Below are 18498 nucleotides of genomic sequence, written 5' to 3'. Positions count from 1 at the left end.
TGCCTCTGATTTATAATTTATATGCCATACCACTGAAGGTGGATGCCTGGGAGTAAGGGAGGGGATTTATGTTCTTGATAACTAATGATACAACTTATAGAGAGGAGGATGGTACTTACTAAGTTACCAGAGCACACAATCAATATGTGCAAACATACATAGGTCAGTTGAGAGAGAGATTTTCATATGAAAGGCTAAATTCTCTGTAATTCAGCCCCAAACTGTAGATGCTTGTTTCATTTTGTCTAGTTCCTCAACTGTAGTCTCTCTGTGTCCTACAGTGTGTGTTTATCTCCTTGGGTCATTTCAAAATGTGCTGCTCACTCCTGTAGCTTGCCAGTGACATGGAAAGAGAAAGGACTTTTCTGAGTCATGGTGGCTCTTTTTCTGCACACCTGTTACAATGTTTCATAATGTCCTCTATTTCAACAACTTGTCCTTAGGTGGTTAAGAACTTACCACTCAGTCCTTCTGGGTATTATTTCTCATGAGTCATCTCAGAACCTCTGTCCCAAGTCAATCTTCAGCCCTTGCACCATTGCTCACAGACCATAATTGGCCTTGACCCATTATTTCCTTGGGTGACAGAGACCAACTGGTTGTATGTCAAAGTCATTCCCTTTTGTTTCCTGGAAACACAGTTATTCTGCTTCTCCCAGTCTCCCTTGCACTAAAGTGTCACTAAAGTGCCTCCTCATTTTAAAAAAAAAGACCTCCTTTTTTACAGCAAATTTAGGTTCATACCAAAACTGACTAAGTTCTTGCTAAAGAGTCACGAGTAGGATGAATGTGCCCCTCTCAGAACTGTCCTATTAAAACCTCCTATAATCTCATGCATAAGCCTTTTTCCCAGCCAGCAACTAAATGGAGAGTCCACTAAGGGTCATCCCAGGGAGAGGTGAAACCACAGATTGCAGGAGTGCTGATTCTTGAATGATCATGCAGATGACCACCTGGCTAAAAGCACCCATCTTATACTGTGGTAAGAGAACAGAGTGCACTTTTTTGGCCATCAAGATTTGGAGGTTCATCTGTTATGGAAGCAACTGTTATTTGGACTAGTAAACTTTCCCCTCTGTGTTTAGTCAACATCACCTAGGAAGAGTTCCTCCTCCTCTCCAGTGCTTGGTAATTTTTGTTCACTAAATTTCCTTTTCGTCTCTTTCACTTCTCATTTAGTCCAATATTAGGACTTACACCAGTCAGTGTATGGTAACTTCTTAAGGATAGGGACCTTCTTTCTTTTATACATGCCATGGTACTTACAAAGCAAGGGACACAGCATGCAATATAGATGTGCTAATTGACCTAGAAATCCACGAGAGAAGTGTGGGAGTCTTTCCTCTGTGGCCAGGAAAGGCCTCTGGAACAGATAAATAAGGACAGATGTGTTTGCACATTCACAGAATACCATTCAAAACCACTAAACTATCACTTAGCTTTTGCAGGTGTGTTTTAGATTCTATAATCAAAGCAGGCAGGGGACCTAGTTTTACTGATTAGGTGACCATCACTCATAGCCTCGCCTCCTCGCTTTTTTTTAAATAGACTTCATTTTTTAGAGCAAATTTAGGTTCATACCAAAACTGAGTAGAAAGCATAGAGATTCCCCATATAGTTCAGCCCCCATATATATACAGCCTGCCCACCTATCTACATTCCTCATTAGAGTGGCGCATTTGTTACCATTGAAGAACCTATAATGGCACATCATTATCACTCAAAGTCCATAGTATACCTTAGGGGGTCATTCTTGGTGTTGTGCATTCTACAGATTTTGACAAATATGTAATGATATGTATTCGCCATTACAGTATTATATACAATAGTTTTACTGCTTTAAAAATCCTTTGTGCTCTGCAAGTTCATGCCTCTCTCCCTCCCTCCTAACCTCTGCAACCACTGATCTTTTTGCTGTCTCCGTGGTTTTGGCTTCTCTGCAGTGTCATGTAATGGGAGTCATACAGTATGTAGCCTTTCCAGATTGACCTCTTTCATTTAGCAGTAGTTAATTTAAGATTCCGCCATGTCTTTTTGCTTAATAGTTCCTTTTTTTTAAGCACTGAATAATATTCCACTGTCTGATGGTACCACAGTTTTATTTATCTGTCCATCTACTAAAAAATCTTAGTTGCTTCCAAGTTTTAAAAATTGTGAATAAAACTGCTATAAATAACTGATTGCAGGTTTTGTGTGGATGTCAGTTTTCAGTTCATTTGGATAAATACCAAGGGATTTGGCCCTCTCGTTTTTATCACCAAAATATCTCAAATACATTGTTGTTCTTAGTGGTGATGGTGGTTGGCAAGCAGGTTTTATTTTTTTTTCCCTCCAGCTTACAAATTCACACATGGAAACCCAAAGAACTTTCAGTTAGCTTTTTCCTTTCAATTTCAAGAGTGGGCATCACCCAAAAGAAGGGGTTATGAGGATGTTAAAAAAAAGTCCTATGTGCTACCTCAAGTCTAGCAAATTCATTCCTATGTATGTACTCAGTAAGCAGAACGTTTTGGCCATAACTTTTCATAACCCCATAAAGATAATTCCTTTAGGGGCGCCTGGGTGGCGCAGTCGGTTAAGCGTCCGACTTCAGCCAGGTCACGATCTCGCGGTCCGGGAGTTCGAGCCCCGCGTCAGGCTCTGGGCTGATGGCTCAGAGCCTGGAGCCTGTTTCCGATTCTGTGTCTCCCTCTCTCTCTGCCCCTCCCCCGTTCATGCTCTGTCTCTCTCTGTCCCAAAAATAAATAAACGTTGAAAAAAAAAATTAAAAAAAAAAAAAGATAATTCTTTTGGCAAGTCCTCACCTCCAACCTCCATTTAAATGACCCATTTTCCTTGATCTTTACTTCTTTTTGGTCCCTTAGGTGGGGTTCTTCACCTTGCCTCATTTTTATCACTCTAAAATCTCTAGCCTTCTACACAGATATTGACCTCTTGTAGGACTTGTGTTGCTGAGGAAGGTGTAGTAGGAGCTTTCCTTCAGGAGGATGGAGGATGGACAGATGCCAGAACCTGGTCTGGACCATGAGTTCCGACCTGTCCTTTCTTGCTTGTTAACTCAGATATCTTAAAATAACAATAGAAACAGCTCTCTTACAGAGGAGGGCTACCATCTTGTGAACAATTGTTAATGCTTCATGTTAATATTAGAAGTATAACTGTCGGGGTGCCTGAGTGGCTCAGTTGGTTGGGCGTCTGGCTTCAGCTCAGGTCATGATCTCACGGTTTGTGAGTTTGAGCCCCACGTCGGGCTCTGTGCTGACAACTGGGAGCCTGGAGCCTGCTTCAGATTCTGTGTCTCCTTCGCTCTCTGCCGCTCCCCCACTTGTGCTCTGTCTCTGTCTATCAAAAATAAATCAATGTAAATTTTTTTTTAAAAGAAGTATAACTGTCTTCTTTACAAACACGAATGGCATTATGGAGGTGGTTTCATGACCCTATCTTTATTTCTGGAATGATTTTTCTTTTTCTTCACTGCAACATGTGATGGAAAAGGTCATCCCATCACAATTAGTATTGAGAACGTTTAAAATGTGCTATTCTTTACTGTTTGACATCACAATCGGTATTGAAATTGTAATTAGTCTAAAAGTGTTATTATCATAATAAAGGGTGATTCCACTATCTCACACATCATAACAATCAATTCCAATTCAGTGGAAGGCAGTGTCTGGAACAGAAACAATACAGAAAATGGGATAAGTGTCATGTTCCCATCTCTGTCCTCTCCTAGGACTCTAAGTCTGCAGTTTCCCATCTACCATTCATCCTTCACAATGACCAGCTTCAGTGCTGTACTACTGTATGTCTCTCTGTCTTTCTCCAAGTTGCCTCCCATGCCTAGAAGTCCATCTCCAGCTCTCCCACCCTCTGCCTGCCTATAAATACCTTTTCAGCTTTTAATTTTTTTAACATTTATTTATTTTTGAGAGACAGAGACAGAACATGAGCAGGGGAGAGGCAGAGAGAGAGAGGGAGACACAGACCCTGAAGCAGGCTCCAGGCTCGGAGCTGTCAGCACAGCCTGACGCGGGGCTCAAACTCATGAATTGTGAGATCATGACCTAGGCCGAAGTCCGGGGCTTAACCGACTGAGCCACCAGGTGCCCCTCTTTTCAGCTTTTCTATTTAGCCTTTAGATAATTTCCAGTAACTCTAGTTTTCTGACTACCTTCACACTCTATCCTGACCTTCACAGAACCCACTCCTCTTCCCCAGGGCCACAACTCCAGAAATCAAGTCATATGGAATCCACTGGTTGGATCCTTCTAGAGGCAGTCTGCCTTCTCTTATGTGTTCCCTAAGAGTCGCATCTCACCATGAAGGTCTGAAGGCCAGGGCCTGTACCCTGTATGTGGTGAAACAAGAAAAAATAAGAAAAACTTTGATTATTTTTGAAGTTTGTTTATGTATTTTGAGAGTGTGGAGAGGAGTACAGATAGGACATAGAGAATCCCAAGCTGACAGCCTAGAGCTTGACATGGGGCTCGATCTCACAAACTGGGAGATCATGAACTGAGCCAAAATCAAGAGTTGGATGCTTAACTGAGCCACCCAGGCAATCCAAGAAAAACTAACATTTTAAAAATAAATCCCCATGTATAAATTTAGGAATCTGACTATACTGAGAGCATGTTCTTTTTGCATATCTGATGTTCAGTAGTTTCACAGTTTATGAAAATGTAAAGTAATGGGATTTTCTCAGTTTCCGTATTTGGCAAAATCAAAAGTTAGCAATCAAACTTGAGTTTTCAACTGTTTATTAAATAACTATTTATTAAATAATTTATTCATGCACTTATTTATTAAAGTAAATAAATACATACTGCTTTATAAAATTCACATATCTGCGGTAGCACCTGTCTACACTTTATTACAAATGCTCTTTTAGGTAGACAAATGCTTCTGTAGATTCTTGGCCCTACGACGGTATGGATCATGCCTTATTCATCTGGACACCAGGACCTAGTACAGCACACGTTTAAGGAATATTTTCTGCAGAAAGAATAGAGGGAAGAAACACAACAAAAAAGCAAGCTGGGCATTCGAAGTCATTTTCTTTTAATTTTCTTTTCTTGTAAGCATAATTTTAAGAAGAGTTAAAGACTCCTCCCTTAAAAGAATATGGTACTTCAAGAAGTCAATATTTGTCTGTGAACAAGCACTTCAATCTTTTATGTATACTTGTTAATCTCTATTCATATAAGTACATCTGAAATGTAGGTATGAAAAATAGTTTATTCAATGAAGTAAAACTGATTTCACATGTATAAGTGAGAGAGAGAGACTATCTTGTGCTTAGGGAATATAAAAATAATTTTAAAAATTAATAATAATACCAGTATTCATTCTTATGATATTTATAAAATTTACTATTTTTTCACAACCATTGCCTCATGTGATCCTCAGAAGACTCATTGAATTAAGTATGAAATCTACTTCCCAGACAGAATGATCAGAGAGCCTCATTTCCGAAGTGGCAGAGTGGAAACTGAGAGCCATATATTCTGTCCTCAAGCACAGTGTTGATATGCTTTGTTTCTTCCCCCATAGCAGTCGCATACCAAGCAGAGATGCAGTGGGAACAGAGCAATTTCTGTCTCCTATCCTCTACTCCCTCATGCATGCAGAATCCCTTTCTACCACATGAGAAGGAACATTTTATCATTAATATTGTTTAGATTTGTCAGTGTATGGTGATAATAAAAAACAGACTGTTTTTATTGTTGTTTTTTAAATTCTGGACCTATAATGCATCACCCCTCTTTTCCTGCATCCCGAGGGGCGATCGCTGCCCAGTCATCAGTACACCTGTATGTGTTAGTCAGGCAAAGCCAACTGCTATGGCAAATACCCCTAAATATCGAATGATTCTTTTTGCACAATAATAGTTTCTGTTACAGAACAGTGCAGTATAGTTCTTTAAAGGCTTGGTTTCATGCATTCTTTTAGAAATCTAGGCTCTTTATCCTGTACCTCTGTACCATATAGGTCCTGTTCTCCCTATTCAGCCTGAGGATGGTGAAAGAGAGAGCATGAAAAGCATCATGTAGGAGATTTGATTGGTCAGGCTTGTGAGTGGCATCCATCAGTTCTGCTCAGGAAGATGGCACACATCACTGCAAAGGAAGCTGGGATATACGGACTACCTCTGTATGTACCTTTGGGGATAAGGAGATCATTGGGTTTTGGTGAATGCAAAGTGCCTCTTGTTACACCCTGTGCCCACGCTTTGTTTGCTCTCTGGGCTAAGCTGATGAATAGGATCCTGGCCATGGTGGATGTCTATCAATCATGCATTTGGCATAACATTTTGCAAGTCCTTATTGAAATATGAGCACTATTTTTCTGGCAATCAAACTTTTCTAATGCTAACTCCCTTGAATTATCATTACCAGAAAAATTCAACTTACTTGTTGATCATTTTATAATTTGCAGATAATTTTCACATCAATTTTCTTATTCTAGCTTCACCATTACCCTATGGATGGTCAAGATCTATTTCTTTTCCCATTTAGTACATGAACCATCGGCACTCCGCAAGGCTAATGGTGTGTCCTCCCTTCATCAAGTAGCTGACAAGTACTCTGAAAACAGAATTCTGTAAGGGGATATATGTCAGACACTTTCTAGTTAACCAACCAATATTCATTCATCCAGTTTCTTTATAAAAACCATTCTCATTTCATTCAGATTTGCAGCAAATGGTAGTTTTATGGCAGCTCAGGGCAATAAGTTGGAGTCCTTTCTAAAAAGGGACAGGTAGAGCTGATTCTGCCTTCTCTTTTCTTCTTGTATTGATCAAAGGCTGTTGATGCTTACAACAACAGAAATTTATTTTCCCATAGATCTGGAGGCCAGAATTCCAAAACCAAAATCCTGGGCAGGACCATGCACCCTCTGAAAGCTCTAGGGGACAGTCCTTCCTGACTCTTTCAGTTTCTTGTGGCTCCAGGCTCTCCTTGGTTTGTCTGAACAACTTCAGTCTCTGCCTCCACTTCACATGCCTTCTCCTCCCACCTGTGTCTTATTTTCTGTTAGGTCTTACAGAGGCAGTTACCGTCTTTGGAATCAGGACCCACCTGGGTGATCCAGGATGATTTCATCTCCACATCCTTAACATACTGCAAAAACACCTTCACCAAATACAATCACATTTATGGTTCTGAGTGTTAGAATGTGTACATATCTTTGGGAGAGCTACCATTCAACTGGCTACACCGTGTCTCCAGTAATGGTTGCCCATTATTGCTGTAACAAAGGACCACAAACTTAGTGGCTAAAAACAAAATGTGTTTACTATCTTATAGTTCTGGAGGTCAGAAGTCTAAAATTAGATGTCCTTAGTGTATCCCTTTTGGAGGCTTTAGGAGGGAAAGTGTTGTTTTGCCTTTTTCTGCTTCTGCAGGCTGTCTGCATTTCCCTGGCCCAAAGCCCTTTCCTACATCATCGCCAACCATCGTTTCCATCATGTATCTCCTCCAACTAACTACCTCCTTACTGTAAGTGCTCTTGTGATTATGTTAGGACCATTCATATTATCCAGGGTGATCTCCCCACCTCAGCATCCCTAACTTAATTATATATGCAAAGTCCCTTTTGCCATTTGGGGTCACATATTCACAGGTTCTGGGGATTAGGGTGTGGTATATTTGGGAGGCCATTATTTAGTCTGTCACACCTACACCCTCCCCACCCCAACCAAAAAAAAAATGTGCATTGAATACATCAAACTTTGATGAATTAAATTAAGTTCTGGAGTTGATCTAGCAAGGGATGTTGGGATATGAGGTAGATGTCTCATTCTGTATGGGCCAGGGTTGATGCTGGTGGACGTGGTGAAAATGCCCTATTCCTCTCACAAAAAAGCCAGCAGTTGGGATTGCCAGGGCTCTGGTTACTGACCTCTGATATTTGGCTTCTCCTACTCTTAGAGCAATGGATTTTAATTTGCAGCTCTCTCCCTTGTGGGAAGCTTAAAGCACTCTCCAAGCATTTGGCTTATTAATCTTCATAATATCTCTGAACACCCCTGTGAAGTTATCAAAGGGCAAAGGAAAGAGCAGCAATAATTATCCTTATTTCACAGACAGGGGAGATTGTGACAGGAAAGTGATTCAATTAAGTTCTCTAATGAGTTGTGGAGAAAGACACAGAAACGACCCAGATCTCCGGAAAAGCCCATCCATTCCTCATCTCCTGTACCACTGTTTCACTTTTACAACTTCCTGACTAAGGATTTCTTAAAAGCGTGGTCTGGGCTTTCTGGCAGGTGAGTTAGTGAAACAGATGTGCAGGCTACATTCACTTGTGCATATCTGCCTGTGTCCAGTGTCACTGCCTTGGAGGGAAGGCTTGAGAGCTATACATCCCAAGGTGGATGAGGCCAGAATGAACCAACTTCATGCATTTGCATGAAGCTTTGTGGGCCTAAGGTGAGCCAGGCTTCAAAAACCTTTTCTTTCTTTTTTTTTTTTTTAATTTTTTAAAATATTTATATTTGAGAATAAGAGAGACAGAGCACAAGCAGGGGAGGGGCAGAGAGAGAGGGAGACACAGAATCCGAAGCAGGCTCCAGGCGCTGAGCTGTCAGCACAGAGCCCGATGCAATGCGGGACTCAAACTCAGGAACTGTGAGATCGTGACCGGGTTGGTCATAGCCGAGGACAGATCTTAACTGACTGAGCCACCCTTTAACAGGCTCCCCTTTAACAACCTTTTCTAAAGGAAATTCTTGGAGATCATTCTGTGATGGGAGAAGAACAAAGGCCTCTGTCAGTGATGTTTCCCCATTCATATTCCTAAACCAGGCACTGAATCACATTGATCAAAAACTCTATAGTGTGCTCTTTCCTTTCAAATTCATCCTTTGCACTGTAAGATAATAGCACTTTTCAGATTTTGTGTCAGGCAAAGAAATTCACCAAACTGAGGGCAAAACTCTGAGAGATTATGGATGAAACAGTAGAGAGCAGAGGCTGTATAGGATCTCACTCTGTTAATCTCCCTTCTTCATTTCCCTCGGTTCCTGTAGGTGAGTTTTTTTGCAATCCAGCTCAGGTATCCCTCTATTCGTGTGTCTTTAGTTAATACTGAAATACATGCGATTTTCTGAGTATGCCATACATTTTCTCATTTTATTTCCTCTCTGTGAAATGCATTTCTCTCTTATACCTAATTCTCTTGATTCCTATTCATTCTTCAGTTTATAGGTCATTTCTGTTTAAGAGTCCTTCTCTTTCTCCCGAAGACTGAATGACAGATATCCCTACACTGTGCTCTATGACACCTGATATGTGTTCCAAAAATATTTGTTAAATGAATACTAAGTTAAGTGTTCCAACATTTTTTAAAGTTAATATTTGAGATACACTTAAAAAGAATCATCAAGCAAAGAAAAACAAAATAAAAAGCAAAGATGAACCTCATCTAACACATCCGTAGCCCTTTATTCTGGAATCTCATTTCTAGGAAATTTTCTTAAGGAAATAATCCGAAATTCAGAAATAATTTTGGCAAGATGATATTCATGGTAGCATTATTTAAAAGCATAAAAAATTGATGGGGCGCCTGGGTGGCACAGTCGGTTAAGCGTCCGACTTCAGCCAGGTCACGATCTCACGGTCCGTGAGTTCGAGCCCCGCGTCAGGCTCTGGGCTGATGGCTCAGAGCCTGGAGCCTGTTTCCGATTCTGTGTCTCCCTCTCTCTCTGCCCCTCCCCTGTTCATGCTCCGTCTCTCTCTGTCCCAAAAATAAATAAACGTTGAAAAAAATAAAAATAAAAAAAAAATAAAAGCATAAAATATTGAAAACAATATAAATTGTCAAATATAGAAGCAAGGCTATATTGTGAAAGAGATTTTATTCATCCATTAAAATCTTCCAATAAGAGTTTATAATAACAAAGAGAATAATTTTACAGTAATGTTATGTGAAGGAAGTAGGCTATAAAATTGCATACAATACCTAGTAAAAATGTATTTACGAAAAAAAAATCCAAACAACCACAACTTGGAGTAAGGAGATAACAGTGGAAAATACTCTGCAAGAAACAGATACCAAAATATTGGGGTAGTAGAGCTATGGATAATGATCTTTTATTTTATATTCCTTAATATATTTTAAAATGTGATAAACTGGCATAAAAATAAGTTCATTAAAATATTAGTACTTTATAATAAAAATCTCTATATTGACAATTTCTACAAAATATGTATGAAAAAAATCCCCATACTCGTATAAAACCAACTAGCAGTAACACCTAATTGTACTTAAAAAAGGCATAAATTCATTAAAAGTGTAAAAATTAATGAGTTTTCTTCTTTCCTGGAAGGACTTGAATATTTCTTTTGCAGTTCAACTGGCAATAGATTTAACATTCTCATACTCAGGACAATTTCTTAATTTGCTTGTAGTGGACATATGTTGTTGTTGTTGTTGTTGTTGTTGTTGTTTCCTGCCCGGGATTCTTTCTGTGTCCTTTGGCATCCTGATTTTCTCTTGGGGACCACTTGTGCTATATTTGTAACCTCTGGGGTTTTCATGGGGATGGGCACAAGACTCAGGTCAGTCAGTCATTTTATTTTATTCCCAGCAACAGGAATTGATCCAGAAATGGGATAAGAGCCAAATCAGGTTCATGTCAGGAGTTCTTAGGGTTTTGTTGAAACTTCTAGGAGAGAGGTACACATTTTCCTACAATCACCAATACCAGGAGCTGTAAGGTTAGAGCTGCAGGGTCCTGCCTTTGCCAACATTGGAAACAACCTGCTGGAGAATGATGCGGTCCCAGAGACCAGTGCTGAGAGATGGAGAAGTGGATGGTTAAAGAAAGATTGATAGACAGAGAGAGTCAAAGTGAGAGGGAAGAGAATTCCAGTTATTTTATTTAATTTCTTGGATCCATTTGTGTCTGAAGTAACTTGAGACACTGCATTTTCTATTTATGTTTAAACTCTCTTGAGTTACATTTCTATCCTGTGCAATCTGAAGAATCCTAATTCTTCATTCTTATTCAAGTGCCTCACAGATTTGTTCCTTTTCTTCTACCCATTAACATAGCATCTACAGAGAGAATCAAAGGAAAAGGCAAGTGTAAATGTTTCAGTTGGGGAAACATCTAAAGAGCCAGCCCACCTTGTTAAGGTAATGTGTCCTGTGCCATTTTTTCATTGAGGTCCTTGATCATACTTGACTGCTCCACAGTCACCTGCTTTCAGCTCACAAGTTCAAATACATGGAACACCTTAGATTTTTAGATTTCTCAGCTATGATAGTTGATTGAATTCTTAGCTCTTTGTATTTTTCTTCTTTCACAATTTATATTTTGTACCATCAGTAGTTTTCAAAAATATCATCTTCAAAGAGTTTTGATTTCTTACGATTAATTACATAATTATAGTATATATTTTATTGAATTTTTATTGAGATATTTACTTTAGCATCTCTTAAACAGATTCTTTGTCTGCCATATCGTAGAGCTTTCCCAATGTTGTTATAATTTGTTGTCTTGAAATGTTTGTATACAAAATGTTTTTATTATCTTAACTGGAGGTTAAATGAACAAAATATCTTTTTTTTTATAAAATAAATATTTTCCACATTTACTTACAGAATTAAATGGTAATTATCAGAGCTGAAGATCTGAGAATCTTTATTAGTAAAACTAAGTACTTGATTCTAGGCTTATAGATGATGAAAGGAGAATAAACACCCTTTTCTCTGAGCCAGTGAGATGCTGCTAAGAACTTAATCTGGGTTTTTCTTTTCACTATGCTTTTTCCATGAGATTTTTCAATTAGTCCCTTGAATAATAAATGACTTCTCAGTGAAACACCAAAATACCAGATAATTTTCCTGCACAATTTTCAAAAACAACAACAACAACAAAAGAAAAGAGAAAAAATCAACTCTTTCTCCTGGGACACTAGTTGGAAGGTAGTATGGCTGCAGCACCTGGGTGACCAGGGGTAATGGAGTTTATAATAATTAATTCACAGCAGCTATTCTCTAGTGATCAAAGATTGAATCATATGCAAGCGTGGTTTTAATTTCCTCTTTTAAATGAAGAACAAGCAAAAGTATAAATCACGTATCCAGTTCTGCCATAAATCTCATTTGTTCCATTGCTTGCCGACAGTCTGAAAGAAATATTTTATTCCTTGCATTCCTTGTCCATATCAGTTCATTATATTTTATTCTTTCCAGTAATAAGTAAGCGTAGGACATGCAAACTCTGAAGTCATTAGCAATGATTTCTCTCCTGCCCCCAAGATCGACAGTGACAGGCAATCAGACAAGGAAACAATGCTGGTGTCTCTATACATTGGAGTTTACATTCCAAAGGACACAAGATACACGCACTACTACATGTGAGGGGCATCTTGCAGTGATTTGTGGGTTGTAGTGAAAAAAAAATAGTCTCCAGCAACCTCTGGTTTTAGAAGATAAATTTTCCTCAATTCTGAAGCCCCAAACTATCTAGACATTAAACTCTTTGAAACACCAGTGCTTTGGAACTCCTTACATCCACCCATAGGATTCACTGACAAAAAGCTAAAAAGACAGGAAAATACCCTAAGCTTATATATTTTTTAACCTTCTAGAAACCAAGCTTTTCCGAAAGGTTTCAGATGCTTCAGATACCAAGAGAGAGTCAGGACTTTGAGCCAAATTTGTGAGATGTTTTATTTTCTCTCACAATCCCACTCTTCCTTTGAAGTTTTGCAGACTTATATATAATTTTCTCTTTGTTTATACTTTCAAATGTTTGATATATTTTTGTGGATTCATAGCTTTTGCTAGGGAAATGGCTCTGCTTGATGTAATAACCTAATAGTAGATAATACAGATGATTTTCCCCTTCCTCTCCAAAATAACGGTTTTGCCCCAGTTACATATTGATATGCTGAATTAGAAGTATAACGTTCCAAGAATAATGAAAAACGTATGCGAGATGTCTTTAGTCTTTTATATTTAGACCAGTTTAATAGAGAAAAGTATTAGAATTTTGATCAGAATGTGGTGCAAATTTGTGTTTGTTGACCATAAATTTTAAAGTAAGATTATGACTCATCTTGAACTTGTAAAGATACAGATTTTTGTATAATATCCCCCAAAGTCATAGCTCATCACTTTGTAAGCAGGGAAATAACTTTCAGAAAAGGAGTCATGGATTGCAATTCTAATCTCTATTTCTTTGCTACATCTTATTGTGTAAGTCATTTGATTTATTAGCTTCTTTGGCTTTCTCTCAGAGAAAATAGTCCTTTCTTCCCACTTACTCTCAAGGAAAATGTTGAACATCATGGACATTTACAAAGATAATACAGTTTATTTGAAAGAACATCAAACCAAGAATAAAATTGTCCAGGCCAAATTATTTAAAGTTATCCTCTTCTGGGGGATAAGTTTTTCAATAAATAGTCACATCTCTGGGTCTCTGTTTCCTAAAGTATAAAATAAGGGATTTTGAGTAGTGGAAGTCTAAATTTCTTCCAAATTATAATAAAATAAAGAGCTTTTGGTGTTTTCTTCTCTTCTCCTTCTATGAGAAGCAGGCCAAAGTAAACTTGAGATAAGAAAATGCATGTATAAGATAAAAGATAAAAATTATGATACTGTGTAACAGAAAAAATATGCCAGTGCTTTTAGCAACACACACAACCTTTTTGGCAACACCCCCCCCCCCCACACACACACACACACAGGTAGCTGGTACAACCTTCCTAATTATTTTGTTGTTGTTATTGTTGTTTTTGTTAGGTAACATTATTTGTATTTTACAGATGAGGAAAATGAATCACAGAGAATCAAACAGAATAGTTTGGCCAAAGTCTCACAGCCAATTAGTGTCAGAATCCAACTTGAAACACACAGGCAGTTTGGCTACATAGCTTATGCTCTTAAACTCTGAGCTATAATGTTAGTTTTCTCACTGAAATGTGATAGTCCAGGATCTTTATAAATGTGGTAAGTTCTTACATTTTTCAGAGATACCTGAAAGACTACCTCTGGCCATGAACAGAACCTCTATAGCGATAGCTTGCCTTCAAAGCATAATCCCAGGAGTCCTGTCTCATCATTATACCTTCTTTACAAAGAAATAAGTTGCTCCTAATGACAGAGCCACATGTTGGTGGAGAATTATCTGTGTGTTTTGGTTTGTTGCAGCTAATTCATTGTAGTCATGGGAAATGGTCTCTCTGATATTTGCTGTACTCTAATTTCCTGAACAATATGTCCTTTTCTCTCATGTGTCTCCTCTGGAAGGCCTTCCTGAGGTTTCCTGCAGTATTGTAATTCTTGTGGATTTTGCAAAGTGGTTTTGTGACGTTTGAGACTAGAGGCAGAGTAAGAAAATGTTAACCGCTTACTTCCCTCATCAGAGGAAGGAACAACTTGAATGATGACACCAATAATAAGAATGATAATAAGATGGGATTTTTTAATCCATATACAATCCAGAGTTGAAGTATTTATTTCCATTTTGGAAAGTTTGCTTTAGCAGTGGTATAATGCATTGTAGGGGAACAATACTTATTAGGAAGAACCAAGTCGGGGAATGCAGCAGTAACCCATGTGACAAATGATAGTGACCAAATTGATACGATGGTTAGAGAAATGGGAAAAAAACATTGTTGACTGAACTGGAGAAATACTAAAGAGATGATTTTGCTGAAATGGTACAATGGCTTGTGATGGGGGCGGGGGGTGAGAGAGAGAGAGAGGAAGTTGTTAAAGTAATACCTACATATCTAACTTCAAAGTTAGGAGGATTGTGGACAAATTACTTCCCGCCTTTAGCTTCAGCTTCTTCATATGTGAAGGAGACATGCCTACCTGGTGAGCACATTGGAGCATTCTAGGGAAAGAGCAAAAGCACCAGAACAGAGGCAGAAGCAGGTAATGCTCACTGAAAATATTATTATTTAAGAGCCATTGGCAAATTATTATTTTACCATAGACTTGCAAAATGTGTAAGAAGCCTTGACAAAACAGGTGACAAGATGAACAAAATGCACCGGGACAGGAAAGTGTATTACCAATTCCTATTCTTTTCTGGAATCTTACAAAAATTTTTTTAATTGATTTATTTTGAGAGAGAGGAACAGAGCATGAGCAGGGGAGGAGCAGAGAGAGGGAGAGAGAGAGGATCCCAAGCAGGCCCCACGCTCAGAGTGTGGAGACCTACACAACACTCAATCCCATGAACTGTGAGATCATGACCTGAGCCAAAATCAAGAGTCGGACACTTAATGGACTGAGCCGACCAGGCACCCCTCTTTTCTGGAATCTAAACAGCCAGAACAGTAATAGTCAGAAGTAATTTTAATTTTTTTCAAGTCTACTTATTTATTTTGAGAGAGAGAGAGAACAGAGGAGGGGCAGAGAGAGAGAGAGGGAGAATTCCCACCAGGCTCCCCACTGTCAGCATGGAACCTGATGTGGGGCTCGAACTCATGAACCATGAGATCATGACCCGAGCCAAAATCAAGAGTCTGATGATGCTTAACTGACTGAGCCACCCAGGTTCCCCAGAAGTAATTTTAATTCATAGCTCTTTTGTGAGAGAATTAGGCAAATTATAACTAAACATACTTCTCATAAGAAGTAAAAATTTGAGAAATCCTATGTGTTAACTCAACACAAGACCATGCTTGTCACCAAAGTGGGCAAGGGGGTCTCAAATTAGATATGCTTCTGGAAAGACCCCACCCCCCACCCCCAGTACTTACAATCCAGTCATCAATATCTGTGTGCAGAGCATTAGAACTCTCATTCTTCCCTCTGTGTCTGTAGGCTGGAATGCAGAAGAGTCACAGGGTGACAGCAGAAGGTATTTGCTGAAGATGGCAAAGCCTTCGTTGGCCGAGGTCTCTAAACACATTTATAGAGAAGACCACGTGTGCCTAACTGCTCACCTACCCACTTCTATTACTTGTGAAAGAAGTAAACCTGTAGAATGTTAAATTACTGAAATTCTAAGGTGTATTAAAACAGCTGGTATACAGTTTACTAATTTACTTATTTTTCTGTTTGCCCCACCCACCAGGAGCCTGTAAGAGATGGAATCCTTGGTGCTGTCACTAAACATCCTGGAGCAAAGCCAAAAGTCACCTACCTCCAGACATCTTTCTGTATGAGAGGAATATACTCCTATTTGTTTAAGCTACTATTACCTGCGTTTTTCCTTTGCTTGGAACCAAGAGCCTTCCCAGCTGATAACACCATTAATGAGGCTAACTGAAAAGTAAAAGTCAGTCTCAGATGTGGGGCTCTGAATGACAGTTCTTGGTCATGTCAAGCAGAATTTAGCTCCTTTGTGTGAGCGAAGCAAAATCAGGTTTATTCAAACAGGAGGAGCACTTATAAAAGCTTTGTTGCTTTTGTGGAAATTTAGCTTTTTCATCAAAATGCTTGCTATGTTTCTATATGACAATCGTAAGGTACTTGAAAGTAAATTTAAAAAAAAAACTGGCATTTTATGACTTAGTTCATTCTTGGGGCGCCTGGGTGGCTCGGTCGGTTAAGCGTCCGACTTCGGCTCAGGTCATGATCTCAGGGTCCGTGAGTTCGAGCCCCGTGTCGGGCTCTGTGCTGACAGCTTGGAGCCTGGAGCCTGTTTCAGATTCTGTGTCTCCCTCTCTCTCTGCCCCTCCCCTGTTCATGCTCTGTCTCTCTCTGTGTCAAAAATAAATAAACGTTAAAAAAAAAATTAAAAAAAAATGTTCTGCCATTTCCTTGGCTGTGATGGAAATTTTGTTTACATAGTCGTCCTCTTTCTGTGAGAACCGAAATATTGGCCAAGCACAATAAAGTGTGTGCTTAACATCGCTAATGGAAACACTACATGTAGCCCTGTTCCTTTGTCAGAAATCAGATGGATTAAGACTGGGATAGAAATTTAAATGTCATAAGTGTATATTCAGAAAGTTACTTTAATTTTCTTTTTTAATCCCAGTATCAGTTTATTGAGATGTCACTAGCCTCTTTCTCTTGGGGAAAATAAAAATAAAAAATAAATAAATAAAAATGGGAAAAATTTCAGTTAGTTGATTTTTTTTTTCATTTGAATTCAGTTAAATGAAAAACAGTGATATTTTCCCATGCCAGGCAAGTGAAACTGGAAAGATTATGTAGAATAATCTATCACGAAGTCAAAAGAGCTTGGGAATTTTTTTGTACGTTTTCTCACTGGTGGAAATGGTCACTGAAGCTAACACAAAGCTTTAAACAATTAAGATTGCACTTCTGAATCAATGTTAGTTGAGTCAGAAAATTAGTTGTAGTAACACTTTTTCTTTTGGAGATAAGATTAATTTATTATAGAAATGCTTTATTAATTAATTAATTTATTTGTTAATTACCTAGCCTGTTTATTACCATTTTGTTCACTGAATTATCTAATACTACCAACCACTCACTATATGAACATTCTCTCTAAATAACAACCTTGCTCTAAAGAGAGAGTTTAGGGTTGCAGGAGGTATAATGGTTTTGAAGTCAGACATTCCTGAGTCTGAAGTCCAGCTTGGCTCTATGCTTCTTCTGTGACCTCAGGGAATTTAGGTAAGGCATCCACACTCCAACTTTCATCTTCTCCTAATGGACGCTACAGATTTGATTCAAGGATAAGGTGAGATAGCATATATAAAATGCCTAGCTCAGTTTCTAGACCGGAGGCAGTTCTGGATATGTGTTCTGTTCTTAAAGAGTTGACAACATAGTCTACCACACAAAGGAGGTATGGATAGAACAGTTGGGGGGGGGGGTGGCTTGTGCAGAAAAGGAAGCATGGAAAAGATGACTTATGAACTGAGTGTTGATAAAAGGGTCTTATCTGAACGTGGAGAGACGTGTGGGTGTATCTTCTATTGCCCCTTTAGGAAGGAATATCTTCTTGCTTCTCGCACAGCAGCAGTGATGTATTTTTTTTCAGTATTAACTGCACATCAGCTTCATTAATGTACTGGATGATTTGAGTTCTTCCTTATTATCCCTCATTATTTGCTGTCTTGCCCAATTTAACGTCATCCATCTGAAAGCTGGAAAATTGTGTTTAGATTCTTTTTCATTGTTGTTTGGGTTAAGCAGGCTTGAAAGTGTTGAATCCTTAATGACCCATCTTCATTATGTGAGGAAATTACATAATGCAGTGTACCAGCTTGGCATTTAACCTTAAATTTTAACTGCATTATTTAGCCATTAACCTTATGTTTCATGTGACCCCCCCCATTCTTAGGATGATCAGTAGAGGCTCATTTCTGCATTATTGTGGGATATATTAAATTAAATTCAACCAAACTTCCCAAGGACCTATCACGATGGGCCCAGGTATTTCATATGTTCTTCTTTTTATCCTCGAGCCCTACCGTGCTACCCAGTACACATCAGGCACGCAATAAATATTTTTTAATGAATAAATGCTAGGGGCTCTGAAGGATACCAGTACGAATAGGATGGTATCCTTATTCTAAATTTCTAAAAATGATTATG

At 38.7% G+C, this 18498-nt stretch overlaps 1 long non-coding RNA gene across 1 annotated transcript in view; it reads left to right on the top strand.

The window, feature by feature from the left end:
• LOC147582086 (uncharacterized) overlaps positions 1-16175 on the top strand; it is a 267036-nt gene extending 250861 nt beyond the window's left edge. The window contains exon 2 of the long non-coding RNA XR_015249843.1: positions 16055-16175. This is a non-coding gene — a long non-coding RNA (uncharacterized LOC147582086). The remainder of the gene's footprint in view (positions 1-16054) is intronic.
• The last annotated feature ends 2323 nt before the right edge of the window (positions 16176-18498 follow it).

The sequence above is a fragment of the Puma concolor genome, chromosome B1 (genome assembly GCF_028749965.1).
Source record: "Puma concolor isolate L17-30 chromosome B1, mPumCon1.1.hap2, whole genome shotgun sequence".
Taxonomy (NCBI): Eukaryota; Metazoa; Chordata; class Mammalia; order Carnivora; family Felidae; genus Puma; species Puma concolor.
Note: the sequence above shows the minus strand (reverse complement) of the source record. Positions and strands in the feature narration are given on the sequence as shown.